Source organism: Aulostomus chinensis, chromosome 3 (assembly GCF_037954235.1).
Source record: "Aulostomus chinensis isolate RoL2024-O1b breed Wild chromosome 3, RoL_Achi_v1.0, whole genome shotgun sequence".
Classification (NCBI taxonomy): Eukaryota; Metazoa; Chordata; class Actinopteri; order Syngnathiformes; family Aulostomidae; genus Aulostomus; species Aulostomus chinensis.
Window position 1 is genome coordinate 28,691,538 of NC_141322.1, and position 15,912 is coordinate 28,707,449.

The 15,912-nt window shown below is 45.9% G+C and overlaps 1 protein-coding gene and 1 long non-coding RNA gene across 6 annotated transcripts in view; one reads left to right on the forward strand and one right to left on the reverse strand.

Moving 5' to 3' along the window:
* The window catches only part of LOC147268517 (plasma membrane calcium-transporting ATPase 1-like), a 94,108-nt gene that overhangs the window by 55,378 nt on the left and 22,818 nt on the right, over nucleotides 1-15,912 (reverse strand). The window lies entirely within an intron of this gene.
* Nucleotides 1-15,912, forward strand: part of LOC147268518 (uncharacterized) — a 32,524-nt gene that overhangs the window by 3,675 nt on the left and 12,937 nt on the right. The window lies entirely within an intron of this gene.

Here is a 15,912-nt window from a genome sequence, read left to right on the forward strand (position 1 = left end):
TAAATATCTCCTCCCTCTTCCAGGGTAGGACACCATACATCATCCGCCACAAGGCTCGCGTCTTATTGGGGGAACAGCACTTTGTATCTCGAGAAGTAGCATTAGCTTGAGGGAGCCATGGATCTCCCTCCGTATATCTGAGCTCTTCAACCTGGCAATAGCGGATACGGGGGTGGGAAGGGAGACGGCCAGCCGAGCCACTTGGGCTTCCCTTCTCAAACCAAGCCATTACTCAGTTAGTGTCAGAGCGTAGAACAGCTTTAATTTACGCATTGTAATGAGATCCAGCAGTGTTAGCAATGGCACTGCACCAGCTTCATGTGTACTGCATGGCTGTACCGGCGAGCTCAAGTACATTTGAATGTTGAATAATGACCACTGTCCACTTTCAAATGAAAAAAAATGGTCCAAAATTTGACAAGATAAGATAAGATAAACCTTTACTCGTCCCACAGTGGGGAAATGCACACAAAAAAAAATAAAATACAGATGATCACAAGATGAAGAAGAAGAAAAAAAACACTAAAAACTTGGATCAACGTGCCAATTAATAACCTTACCTACTCTAAAAAATAAAACTGTTAATTATCTTTTCTACAACTGAAAAATCGTCAGGTGTCCTGCCAGCGCTACGCATGCAGGAATCCGAGGTGAGGTGCAGGCCGACCGGGTGGGGACACGGAGACAGATGGCCAACATGGATCACAATATAAATATGAGCTGTATGTGGTCCTGACGGCAGAGGCAGAGTTTGATGGGAACTGGCAGCCTCATATAGCTTGCCACCAGCACTGACCTCGCCCCCTGCCAGATCCAACATCACCTACTGTACCAAAACAAATAATACATGCACTTGTACTTCAAAGGCAAGTATCTGGATTGTATCAAGTTAAATCGCCTGGAACACTATAAACTGCAGATTCATGTACTTAATATACACCTCTACAATCTCTTTCTTGTCTGAATTTCTCAATTACACACTTGCAGCAGCTGAACAATCATTCAATTCCATAGTTGTGGTCTGGATCGTGTAATAATGACACACGCTGCAAGAACACAATCATGCCCCCCCCACACACACACACAGACAGAGCCGGCTTTTCTTCAGCTCTAGCGGAGAGGTAGCCAGTGTCAACGAGCCAGGACCTTCGTCACAACCATAATTAAAAGGCAGAGCCAAGACAGTGACAGGGAGCCTGGATTCACGGACCCTTTGTCGTGCAGAGAAAGACCTTGAGAATGAATACAGCACAACGATGAGAGCCAATCAACAGCAGAGGACCAATGAGAGACAGGGCCAGTGTGTGTGTGTGTGTGTGTGTGTGTGTGTGTGTGTGTGTGTGTGTGTGTGTCCATGACAGAACATTAAACAAAGAAAAACAGAGGACAGCCTTTGATGTGCACTTACATAATCTGTAGTGATGGGTTGGAATGGGCACTTGGAATGGTCTCACACACACACACACACACACACACACACACACACACACACACACGATACATGTGTGTCCTCCATTAAACAGTGTGGTGGTTTGTGGTACGGTTGGCAAGGTCAGTGGTTCTCCTCTCCTCCTGAGGAACGCAGGGCCGTTGCAGGACAGTAAGCTGATTGAATCTCCATTATGTAACACTGTTGGCATCTTTGAGCCATTAAATTGTAAAGAGCTTTTTGTCAGAGTGTGAATATAAATTAACATAATGGTTTCTTGCTGTACTCAGACACAACAGGACATTTACAGGAAAGCTAAATGTTGCTCGCACAATATTTGACACCTTAAAGGCAGGGGTGGGGGCAAAGCAACTCTTACATCCCCATAACAACCGGCTCGCAAGGCAGGAATTTTGCGCCATGTCACGTGTATAAAAGCGCACCAACAGGTAATGGAGGGATAGAACGCTCGGCCGCTGATCCGGCAACGACATCTGCGCAAAAGCGTCCGCCTGAAACACACCGAAACCTGCGGCCGTGTTCACATGCCGTTCGACAGAAAGCCAGTATCAGACAGTCATAGGATTAACACTGGGAGAGGATCTAGTTTAACAGAAACCATGCTGCTCTCCTAAAGCTAGCCAACAGCTTCACACACGGTTCCGAACCCTTCTGGGTAGAAATCCTGTACGTGACCTGATCCCCAAACAGCTCCCGAAGAAAGCTACTTTGTTGTCATTAATTCCTTCTCACCTGATTTACAGAAAAAACATCCGGGGGGGGGGGGGGGGCCTTTAAGCAAAACGCTTCATAAAATTGCGTAGAGGGCGCCAATGGTTGCAAAACTGAAGAGGAGCATGGATGTACATGGGTGCAGCGCAAGTGAAACCACATGTCTGATCTCCATTTGGGCAAAAGACTCAGGCCAGGATACTGCTAGGGAGATGGAGGAAAATGGAAACCAGAAGTCAAGGCGTTATTACAAGACAAATGAGAAATGCGATGAATAAAACCACCGACAGACCTCTCCACAGTGCTGAGGAGTGTTGCAGTGCACTGTAGCTGGTGACGTCACTGTGATGCGACATGTTCATCTTACACAGAGGACAAATTTACGTTTATCGAATTATGACAGCAGTACACTAACTTCCCATAATTATTCAGGTCTACATGAAAGAAACACAACACTTTGGCGTGTTCTGATCGTGAAAGGTGATATGGATTTACAATTACATGTTCATGTGATACATTCGAATTTGTTTGACAGACGATAGAAGAGCAGTCATTCTTGTTTTTTCAGTATTTCTATTTTCCAATAATAATCAGGTTTCACAATCCAAAGACAAAACTATAGCGGCACGAAATAAGAACAGCTGTGCAATAAAAACAGCCATTTAGCTCATAAAAATGGCTTTCATTTGACTTTTTGAAATAATTTTCACTTTTCCTAGTGAACCTTAACAACTAAACTCAGAACAATTAGCATAATTGTTCCTCTGGTAAGAAACACACACACACACACACACACACACACACACACACACACACACACACACACACGAAAAATTGCAATGAATAAACAAACTGCCCAGAAGTGTACATATTTGACCACCCACTTGTCAAGAGAGAAGAAAACGGGTGTGTGAGATGTGAGCGAGATATTCTGAACTGCAGAGGAAGAGCTACACGACTGACAGACTTTGGGCGGTGTTGCACAAACACAACACGCTCATAAACACACCTGCACATTTGTCCCTTCACACTACCACACCCACTCAAGGCCAAAGGCCTCAACGACACACCTGCTGAAGCACACACTTGTCCATGTACTCGGGTGTGTGTAAAAGTTTGATTAACACACTCTATCCACACAAGCGCACTTTGCCTTGCCCAAGGTTACGACCCTTCCAAGGTTACTTCCCTTCCAGGAATAATGTGTGGTGAATGATGCTAATGTCTAGGCAATGGTCGTGAGTGAGGACCAGCATATCGACCACACTTGGCCTGTCTCACGAGAAGGTCAATACAGATGAAGCCTTAAATACACACAAACATCTGCTACCAGAATAACCAGCTACGTCACCCTTTCCCGTAACGGCTGTATTTCCATGCAGCATCTCGGTGATGCAGCTTTTATCGTTGGTGGTGGTTTCAGCCCTCCGCTCCCTCACCAGTGTTCTCTGATATAAAACCCTCTTGATAGAGGTCACAGAAAGGACGGAAAGCCCCGGTGACAAATTTCAACGAAGAATCAGGACAGGAAGTGAGGTCAGGATTTCAGCTCCAGTTGTTTATATAGGTACTATCTATGGAGGTACGATGAGTGTGTGCCCGCGCGTGTGTGTGTGTACACTACTAAAAAGGCCAAACAGAACACACAAGCTGATAAATGTGTGCGTGGTAAATCAGAGGACGGCCTGTAACCGAGGGCCTTAATTTCCACAGAATTTTGTCTGGCTTAAATAAGACTTAAGACATACCACGTTTTGTTCCAAATTGTAAAGCATGAGGTCTCATGGGGACATCATGTCATGCAGAATAGTTGGTAGAGACATTCACATTTATGTCCAAGGAGGGCCCGTGGCCATCAGGCCCTCGCGGGGCTGAAGAGCAGAGCAGTCGGCCCGACAAGGACCATCTTTTCCAGTCACTGATGGAAGGCCGGTTTAGGTTTGCGAGCTGACTAATGTCACTGCAGCCATGGATTTGAGAAACGATTTGACTGGTTCACGGAAAGAGTGTCACAGCCCAGCGCTGACGAGGCTTTGGAGTTTCTGACTACTTCTACCTTTCCGGACCGCTGAGCTACATCCTGCCAGATGGACGTGTTGCTGAGCTTCAAACCATCTTGAGATCTGACAGCGGATGCAGACCACACGCCTGTTTGGTAGTGCGCTGAGGTGTTTACTTGTTGCCTGGTACTGGAGGGCAGACTAGCTGGGATCTCCCCTGAAAGCGGATGTGGCTTCCTGCTACGCACGCCACAAGATCAGCAGTTAACTGGTTCATCTTGGGCGAGGGAGCTGCTGAAACTCCACCTTCACCACAAAAGATGTTAACTCTTGTTTCCATGTGTAAGCAGTTCTCAGATTAATCTGCCTCAGTGAGGACACGATGTGTTTTTGGCAGAGTGCACTTGTCAGGAATAATTCTGATTAAGTAAACAGCAGGCTGAGTAGAATTTTTACATGTTAAACATTTAATCACTTTAAAAGGGCCAAAAATCATTAAAAACTCAATGAGGGTGGTGTTAATCGGCTGGTAACCAACACGGCAATAACAGTTGAAGGCAGCTCGAAGAGAACAGCAAACAGCCGCATTTCTATTTCTGAAAACATCGAAATGTTATGTGCCAATCTTTTTTTTTTTTTTTTCAAGGAAAGGGTTTACAATGTTTTAAAATTAATTTTATTCCATATTGCCTATCACTCATTGTTCATGTCATGGACTTTGAGGCTGCTGCAAGACATTACATTAGCCCTCACAGTGCAACGCCTCCACCGTCACAACTGCCTTATTAAAAGGTCCATATTTCAACATCATCAGTTCCCCGTGCTGCTAACAAGGTTTGGAAACTATCTCAGCGCCACGGCACCCTAATCTGTTGACGTAAACAGCCGAGCCCATGTTGCCTGTCACAAGTGAGGCCACCCTCTCTGTCAGGCACAGACTGGGGTCCTTGTAACTATGGCAAGCACAACATGGGCTGGCCCAGTCACTGACTGACCTGCAACACTGCTGCCACCAACAATGTGGGAAGCAGATTGTGGCGGGGGGGGGGGGGGGGCTGCCCTGTTGATTTCTCAAAACTATCGATAAGCTACTGCGAAGTAGGCGCAGTGGTAACGACCTTCACCGTCTTCCCCCCTGCACCTCAGGGGGATCGGTCTGTGGTTACTGGTGGATGCGGTTGCGTTCTAAGTTCTGGTGCACAAGACTGGTTAACATTCAAGTCATTTTACTGCTCTGAATTTATTTCTGAGTTCTTTGAATGTCTGTGGTCTTTTATCTTTCTGTTTCGGGAAAATGTGGATAAAAAATATTTTTTGAAAAAAATGATGACAAAGAATTTCAAAATCTGTCTCTTGCACACATAAAAGGACCATCAGTTTCAGTTCATGAGAAGTATTCAGATTTTTCTTTGTGTCTATCGTCTTCCATCAGACCGTCCCTCCGCTCAACTGCTGTTACCCTGCCTCATCGTCTTCCTCTCTGCTCTTTGCCTCTGCAGACACACCTGCTCTGCATACTAAACCAGCAGCCTGCTCCCCCCCCGACACACACACACACACACACACACACACACACACACACACACTACGCAAAGACCCTTCTGGTCACACCCTCCCCATGGAGAGGAACTTTTTTCTTGTTGCACCCAGCAACAGATCACACGTGCACAATACACACACACACACACACACACACACACACACACACACACACACACACACAATATCCAATTGAATTATGTCACAGTAACTTCCGCATGCAGGGCACATCCAGCAGCCTATACTGAGCCAGAGTGTGTTTGGTCTAGACAATGTGTGTGAGTGACAGAGAGGGGTAGTGCCGCAGGATGCCAGAGGAAATTAGCGAAGAAAGAAAAAGAGATAGGCCAGGAACGCAGGAGACCACACCCATATCTGCAGTCATGTGACTGGAGTCGAAAAAAGGAAATCCCCACACTGCAGAGAGATGAGGCAGGGGTCTGGACTGCATCACAATCACACACACAGACACACTCGTCAACCCCAGGATGTTTTAACACACACAAACACACTTGTTTATACAGTCCTTACTGGAGACATCCATTGAGATAATGCACTCCCTCTCCCTTCACTCCCATCACAACTAAGTGACTGACGCCAAACCTAGACGGAGCCTAAACCTAATTCTAATCTCTTCACCAGAACAGAAACTCAAGTCTCACACTGCCTGCGGAGAGTGAAAATGAGGAACTACCGAAATGTCTCCACTTTCTAAAAATGTCCTCAGCCCATGTAGCTGTATCAGTCCATGATGTTTTCTGATCTCATTCTGCATTCCTCTCTTAGACGTCATCGGTCCCTTAAAACAGACTCCTGCTGTTTTCAACTTTCCACTCATGTTCGTCAAAAAAAAAAAAAAAAAACAGAACGCAAAAAGCTAAATTTAAAACCTGAAGGTTGACTGTCGTTTTGAAACCAACTAAACACATTTTTTGGGGTTATGTGACAGAAACAGACATGCACTCACGATTCTTTGAAACAGATGTCACAATACGCTGAAGGAACACAATCTACGTTGTTGTCATGTAGCAATCACAACGCCATAGAAACAGTTTCATACGTACAACAATGGAACGTGGATGTGTCAGAAGCTCGTCACACGGAGACAAAGTACAGACACATTTTTCCGAAAGGAAAATTGATTGATACAGACTTCCATCTTCTTGGTGTCTATTAATTCACTCCTTCTGGTACAAGTCATTTCCTCAAGTATTTCTTTGGATGTCATTACTCGTTGCTTTTACTTCTTTGCACATCTGTTGTGCTTTAATTTTGTTTGGATGCATCATGTTAACTCTCACACTGCAAAATCATGCAGACTACATACTACTCTACTCCTTCATATAAGGCAGCGGTCTGCAAGGTCACAACAGGCACATTTCGATAGATAGATGGATTTATTTTATTGATCCCAATTGGGAAATTCAAATTTCCTCAGCGCTGCCTTCAGCTGTGACACACATGTCCCCGGGTACGGACTCGTGAGTCCTTATACCCGGAGGTAGGTTGGTCTTGTTGAACATCGGGTTCCCTCGTCTCAAAGTCGCCGCTTTTGAATTTAATGCCTCAAACACAGCCAGCGTAAGATATTTCTCATTTTGTTCTACAAAATAAAGCTTGTCAGAAAATACACTTCTGAGTCCTGAGGTGTTTACAGATCTCAAAATGGTGGCTGCCAACAGGTGGCTAAAGAAGACCACAAAGGCCATCAGGCTGACAGCGGAGGATGCGTGCAGCTTCTTGTGGTGATTTCAATGTCATGTGTCTGCAGCATGGAGTTGGCCTGGTCCTTCTCAAGGTTGCATTTATGCTTAAAAAGTTATGAAAGTGGCGTTCATTCCTGAAGATGATCACGCTGAAACTTGCCTGCCACAGAGCGTGTTGCAAGCGAACTCATGGCGACGCCAACTTAGGAGCACCCTCGCCATTGAATCATCTTACTGGCTGATCTGGTGTCATCCGAGTTGACCAGTCAACAGCTGACCCCACCGCCTATAATAAAACCAGCATAAACACCCCCACACTCTGCAGACTGTAGTCACGTGCCTGCTTTTTTGGCTCTGCAGCTGGCAAGCGCTCCTTCACGAAGACATCTGATCGTTCCTGCTACCGTATTTGCCGGTGTAGAATGTCCTGATGTTACCACTCAAAAACTGCCCCCTCGCACTTGCATTCTGCTCTGCTGCTGGGCACTTTCAGCTGTGAAGCAACCACATCAACAGCCTCTTTTCACATGAAAGGCGGAGAAAGCGGCTGAGCCGAAGCCAGATCAGGGCACTGCACCCATGAAGCCACTGGGCACTTTTCATCCCTCCATCTATCATATGAAAGACGAACGTAAAAGAGATATATTGCACGGTGAGTGGGGACAGCACATTTCTTCTATAGATCATATCACTGAAACCCCCCCCCCCTCTCTCTCTCACAGACACACACACACACACACACACACAAACACACACACACCTTCCTGCTCCTTTACCTCCCTGCCGACTTTTTAGCATTCTTCAACATTATGTAGCCGGAATTAGGCTCAATCAGGGTTTAATTTACTTGTTTAATCCAATGAAGGAAGAGCCGAAGCAAAGACACCTGAACTGGATCCAACGACTGAGACGCTGCAAGGACTTCTGGAAAAATGAAGACATCTTTTTGCGTGGACAGACGAGTGATCGAATCCTGGGCGTTACGGATGTTCGGGAGTTTTGGTTGAGCTCTGTGCTTTACAGTTTTGTTAGAAACCGACAGCAGCATCCTTCTCCCTCCTTGACTCAACAGTCCCAGTAGCTGAATGAGGACTGATGAGCTGCCATTCGTGATTACTGAGATGAGATCACACACCTGCGATGTGTATGAAAATAAAACCACCTGATATCTGCAAACATACATGTAATGTCAAGACTTGTATGAAAAAAACCCAAATGTAACGTATACCAAGATGTACATGTAAAAGGAGAAGGATTCAGAGCCAACCTTCTAATTTCGGCAGGTTTGAAGTAATTTGCATTCAGGAAAAAGAAAAAAAAAACACCTCTAAGCAGATGAACGCTCAATGCCACTGCAGCTCTGCGCTGCCCAATCAGAGGAGAAGAGGGGCAGGCATTCCCAACTGAAGTAACAGGATTGTGATGCTTTTTGCTTCAGGTGAGTTTTCAGATAAATGTGCCCGGAACAGTAGAGCTCCCTCTGACGCATCCAGCTCTCTCATGGAGTCACGTTTCAGGCAGGCTGATATCCAAAATATCACCCTAACCATCAGCTGTTCCACTGGACAGAAGAGTTTTCAGATTTTAATGAGTTACAGCTGAAGAATAGGGTTAGACCAAACCGTGAATGAGTAACCGTAAACCAAAATCTGATCTGTTCAGTGAGACAGCGGAGTGACACACACCTGAAACATCCCAGAAACAGCGTGCATTGACTGTCTCAGTTTTGTGTGTGAGTGAGTGAGTGAGTAAGTGAGTGACACACACACACACACACACACACACACACACACACACACACACACACACACACACACACACACACACACACACACAGAGTGTCACTGCTGGATGAAAACACACATTCATTCCTGTAATTCCTGCCTGGCTGGGTGAGTGGACAGTTTAGACTACCTGACAGAGGCCCCACAGTCTATTGTTCTCTAACACTGTGTGTGTGTGCGTGTGTGTGTGTGTGTGTGTATGTGTGTGTGTGTGGCCAGGGTTTAAGTTAAGTGGATGTTATACTCTAAAATGGACATATACAAGGAGATGCCTTGTACACATGTTCATGAAGATGTGGGATTCTAGCTGCCCTTGACCCTCCCATGTGTAGCCCTGCTCTTCACATGCGGGTCCCTCGACAGATGCACACATGCGGGCAACCAATACACATTCCTGACAAAGCTCTCACACAAATGGGGCAGCTTGGCTCAGGAGGTAGTGCAGAGGCTGTCTAGTAGGGTACGATCTGGTTCGATCCCTCAGCTCCCCAGAGACTGCATGATAATTGCTACTGTTAAGCTGGTTGGCACCTTGTATGGCAGTTTCTACCATTAGTGTGTGTGTGTGTGTGTGTGTGTGTGTGTGTGTGTGTGTGTGTGTGTGTGTGTGTGTTTGTGAGAATGATTGAATGAGGTACAACTCTTAAGCACTTTGAGTAGCTCTAAGGTTGAGAAGGCGCTGAATAAATGAAGCCCATTTACGGATCCACTGACCTGACAGGTGGTTCTAAAGTGCCAGAAAGCACAGCAATGTGCCAGTAAAGGCAGAGGAGAAGACTGAAATCATGGATGGAAACAATGCAGGTTGAAGACCTTTTAGGATACGTCTCAAAAACGTTTTACGGAGAAGGAAATATTCAACACCTTAAGGATGCACATAGCCTGTTTTTCTGAGTAGCACTGAGTGTAAACAAGAAACTCTTTAATAAGACAGCACAGCCATTTGAACCCAACTAACCTGATCGTGCATTTCTCAGAAAACCTCCATCAAACGTGTCTCCGTCTGAAAATGATCAATAATGAGAAACAACCAGTTTAGGGGGGAAAAAATGGTCAAGGTTTCCTTAAAACGCCAGAACTGATATTTCCTATCAAATAGTTATAAAGGACGATCAATACCTTAAAAAAAACAACAAGTCATTATGTAAAGCGGGGGTGAGACAACTAATCATTTAAATCAGCAGGTCGTTTCTCTGCTTTAGTCACTGATCAATTTTGAAGCACATACCTGTGTGATTATATGCATGATCAAGCTGTGTGTGTTTGTTGATGAGGACCCTATCTGGTGAACTGTGGACAGGCAGAAAGAGACAGAAGTGTGGGGACAGACACTGAGAACACACGATGAAGGACACAGGAGACAACAGAACAGAGCGTGTTCTTTTGTGCTTCGTGTCCTTTTTAGACCAAAGAATGGCCCAAGGCCAAACAAAGCAGCCACATCTGGAGGATATTCAGAGGTTCAATAATCCTGTTTACAGCATGAAGCTCTGGAGCTCTGTTAACCACTGCAGTGTCCTGATTCACACTGATCGTAATCCAAATAAGACCTGGAGCCGCCTGTGTGTTTGTAGGAGGACACTTCAGCCACTCGTGGTACCGGTCTGTTCCCTGGTGTGAGTTTGAACGAGGACCAGTCGGATAAGAGCCTTTATTGTCACAGAGGATTGAGGGGAAGAGGCTGCAAATTTCACAACACACAACTGAAACCATGTTGCCCATTTCGGTACAACACCCCCTCTAAAAAGACAAGTAGAAGCTGTTCATTTGTATTCACCCTTTTGATATTTCTCAAAAATGTATGGTTAAAAAAAAAAAAAAAACAACCCAAAAACATTCTTGCTAAGATACACTCGCTTCCCTCGCACTGAAGCCCTTAAAGAAATTAACCTCCCAGATACACACTCACGAACACATGTATTAAACGTGTTGCTGCATGTTAAAGCTGCCTCCTGGGACATTACTGAGGACTTGTTGGGGTTAATTTGACGAGGTTCGTTGGGTTGAGAGTTGACGAGCCAAGAACCAGTCACTGAGTTTTTGTATGGCTTGCTGACACCAGCGTGGGTCTGCGGCCTGAGCTGTGCGCGTCAAAATGAGAACCTATTTGGCGCCGCATTTGGTGGCTCTGTTCCTGGACCTCCCCCGACCTTCCATGTGCACGCATGAAAGGCCAAAGGCAGAGAGAGCAGAGACCCCCAGAGGCTGCCGAACAGAGTCAACAGCAATGGCAGTAGGAGCGACTTGGATTGAGTCTGATATGGCCAGTACAGGAGGAGTTGGGTGGAGCTGGATTGCAAGATGGCATGCAGAGGAATCAAGAAGAGTCGCAGGCTGAAGCAGCGTAAATGAGGAGCCTTGAATTACATTTTCCAATGATACAAACAAGCCAACTGACTGCATGGGAGGAGATAACTGGGTCTTCAGCTGAAGTGGGCTGGCTCTGTTCAGCTGATCCTCACCTGACACAGAAGGGGTTGAACGCCGAGCCTGACTTGGCCTGCCTGAACGAGGTCTAGCTGATCTCAGCCACTCCAGACAATTATTCTGATTCCACAAGACACGCTGCAGGGAGTTTCAGAGGAGACTCTCAACCCCGGCTCTGCCTAAAATACACACCCAGGAAGTCAGCCACAAAAGCTGCATGTCATCCGATCAATTTTTTCAGACTAAGAAATCTCGGAATCATCAGGTCACCGCATGAATGTGACCCGGGACACATATACACTGGTCCCTGGTCTGAGGTTCGTCATAAATCCTTTTCCTTACTGCATAAACACATCTCCAGTTTGAATGGCAATCAAAGCTGTTCCCACTACAGTCAAAATCAATATTTGTGGGTGCTAGAGGGCTGGCAGATGGGACATGCCATTAAAAGCTGAGAATCATAAGGTAAATGGCCTTGACTGCATCAGCTTTGTGTCTGTTGGGCCAGCACAACAAAGTAGGGATTAACAACAATTGGCCCCAAGGTTAAAAAAAAAAAAAAAGGAAAGGAGAAGAAGACACCATTTAACCACATACTCTTCTTATCCACAGGAGAAGCACAAAACTGAAGTGGAAAAAAAATGACCAAATTAGTCAGTCTGGGCAGTTAAAATGCTCCACTGCCGGAAAACTCCCAGCGGGATATGAAGCGACACAGAGGACAGAACCAAACCGAGACGCAGCTGGAAGGCGGCACAGCGGGCCCCAGAGGGATGGTGGCGGCAATGTTACGGGGAAGTCAGCTCTCTTTTGTGAGTTACTTGCAGATGCTGCTAGCTAGTTTGGCAGCAACTTTGTTGCGGTACGGATTTCTTGCAGAGTACATATATGAACACACAAGCAAGGCGTGCAGGCACTAGGGTTGCACTGACAAAGCCCCGCCCCCTCCCTGCCTTTTTCTGTGCCAAGCAAAAGAGTGTAAACTGGGCATGAAAAGTACATTATTCCTGGCTGCAGTACATCAAAGGAATCAGTGCACAGCATTTCAAATGAGGAAATTGTTGCAAGTGGATGGATTTTATTTTTGGATTCTTGCCTTGACCGGTCCTGAGTCAGTCATTTCGGGTGTGTACAGCACATTTTACCCCAGAGCGCATAGAAAGAAGTAACCCACAGATACTGAAGAACAGATCAGACTCTTCTCCAAACATTGACGTGTTGATCGAAGCCTTCTCATTTGCGCAGACTACTGAGCTGATCATTTCATTTTAGCAAAGCAAGAAGTGATAGAAGATGGCGTGCTAGCTAAATGCAAATTATAACATGAGTTGCTAAAGTTAGCAAGTGCTGAAACTGAAACTCTGGCTCAATTTTGATGATTTACCCACAACGTTATTGTTTCAGGACGAGCAGACTGGATATCGTGTGAAGGAATCAGCTGGCAGCAGAATGCAGAATCATCTCTGTTTTGTGTGTGTGTGTGTGTGTGTGTGTGTGTGTGTGTGTGTGCGCGCGCACCCTCTTAAGTGCATAAAGGACAGAAAGTTTAAGTAGCCGTTGTGTTGAAGAGAAAATACTTCTCCATTTAGGTGGTCTTGACAGTTTTAAGTGCCCGTGGTGTACAGTGTCACGGCTAACAGTGAGCTGGTGGAGGGAGTGAGTGGATGAGCAACAGTGATGGAGCGGCGGAGAGGCTGGGTGGGCAGGCATGATCAGAGCAGAGCTGGCTGAACCTTTAAACCGTGCATGCTGCTCCACATGTATATCATGATCCAAATTTTGTGATTCAAAAAGAAGCAGAAAAGAAATTAAGTTTTGAGCAAAGCAGAGTTCCTGAATCTCGTGTAGATACATGATTGCGGATTGTAGTGACATGGATGCCACTCGATCCGTGACCCGACCCATTTTTCAGACCGGCTTGTGATCTGTGCTCAGCCAAATCTCAGATCTGCTGGTGAATACTAAGTGGTTACTACTGCAGAGCAGCAAAATGTGACCGTGTGGCTGAGACCAAACAGGGGCCCTGAAAAAAGAGCTTAAAAACACTGGTCTTTGGTTCAGCGTATATTAGATTTGATAGACACGCATTAATGGGGTTTATAAATTGTGGGACTGATAAACAACGGTTGTAACTCACAGCAGTAATAACAATAATTGTGTAATACCATATATTTATGAAACCATGATATGTTCTGCGTCTATGGAGCTCTATCGGATGTAGAGTCTCATCGCAAACTGAGACTGCAGCAATTCATCGATCACAATTGGTTCATTTGGCTAAGATGTTGGACATTGTGAGATTGAGGGGGTCTGCGGTGACTCCAGCCACTTGTTAGGGAGCCAGATGCTTCATTAGGTGATTGGAGTCACTTTGTGTGAGTGGCTGCCGCACTCCCCGTTTTCCTCTCCCCTTCATCCCAAGTTCGTCTCAGGTCTGAAAAATCAAAAGATGAGGTGAAAGAGAAAAGGGGGTCACGGCCCCTGAGAGAACCCTTTGAGGAGGGAGGTGCGACACCCCTCTGCGTCCCCAAGTCTTCGAGCGGTACATCGTGCAGGCCAGAGGACACTTACAGGTTGACCACCTCCTTACGATTGGAGTGCACCGTTATTTATTACCCTGGTAATAAAAACGTATTCTAGTAAACTCTGCTGACAGCCTCCACTTTATGATGCGGCCCATGAGGCCGGGTCATGACCAATCATGCAGGAGTCATGTGAAACTTGTGTGCATTTTCTCTAAGGGTCACCACATCTTGCTGAAGGAGTTGCTCGCTTCCTCCGACTGCAGCTGTCAGTTGAAGTTTCTGGGGTTTGCTCGCTGTTATCAGACTCTTGACGGGACAAAATGTCCACGCTTTGACCCACATATGCGATACGAGCTAGACCGTTTGTACTGCCTTTGGTGGACTGGATTGAAACTGACATGGAACGGACAGATACATCAGTCACTGCTAATTAATTGAAGCAAAATAATTTCCCCCTCCAGAGGAACTAACAAACCAGCTAATATGAATCCTGTGTCAGAGCGAGGAATGAGGAAAAATAAGTCACTGCAACTGAGTAAAAATGTGGGAATGACATCTCCAGCAACAGCAGTCTATGTCTGAGTGTTTGTTTTTAATATCTGCGGCTGGTGAGCAGCGGAGTCAGCCGGTCTCAGGCATTTTCTGGTCTTGAACCAGTGGAGGATCGCTGGAGGACCCCGTTTCTGCTCGGCTCCAAATGTTTGCGATACTTCTGAACATCGGACCGAAACACTGCCAACTGTGAACAATTAGCCTGTGAAACGCAGTGAGATAATGAGTACGTCACGAGGACACAATGTGACTATGTGTTTGTGTTCACAAGCTCTGATGGAATGGATGATACTGAACTCTGAAAACAGTCGTGCTGAGTAAAGTGCACCATCATTCCTACTTTGGGGTGAAGTGGATGTCTGACAGCCAGCCAGGCCTCATCGCCCAGTGTCTGTGGTAGACCTCACTGATGCTCTTGTGACTGAATGGGAGCAAATCCCTGCAGTCAGGTTCTGAAATACAGAGGAAGGCCTGAAACTGAATGTAGCTTGTGCTGGAAACTCCTTCATGATGAGGTAATTTGAGCAATTCAAAAAATTCTCTACAATTCAAACTAATAGTATGACACAAAAAGCACACAGAAGGACGGGAACCCTCAGTCAGAACTATTTATCACTAGTTCATGCATATATTCATGCTCCTCCTCCTATTCCCAATCTGACCTGTGTGCTCTTTGAAGGGGAACTCTTTTGAAGTGCGTCAACATCTGTGCAGTTAAGACCCTTCCCATTAGCTCAGACAGCTAACGAGCTCCACGGGGCTGCGAGGGTGGGGCAACCTGACTTTGATTTGGCCCAAGTGCCTGTACCTGCAGCTGAGGTCAGATGCAGCTGACCTCCTCTGGGCTGCCCACCCACATGTGGAGCCCCAAACTAACAACTCCCTGAGGCTTCAGTCAAAGTCGGTTCTGGCAGACCAGACCAGGAGGTTTACACTGATAATCAGTGATTAACCTAGTGAAACCCTCATTTACGGCTGGCAAATGGCTTTAACAGAAACGAGTAAATGAGGACTGGGTAGTAAGTATCATTAGTTAGGCAATTCTGCTCAGATCAGCCCCAGAATTCTAATAAGGAGAACCACAAATACATCACGATACACCAGTGGATATGCGCTACCTGTTACGTGCGCAGTTGGCAACTCACAACACAGATGAACTGAGTTTGGAAATTAAGAAGTCATCATTCCAATATGTTTCATCACGGCGTGTCTCTCAAT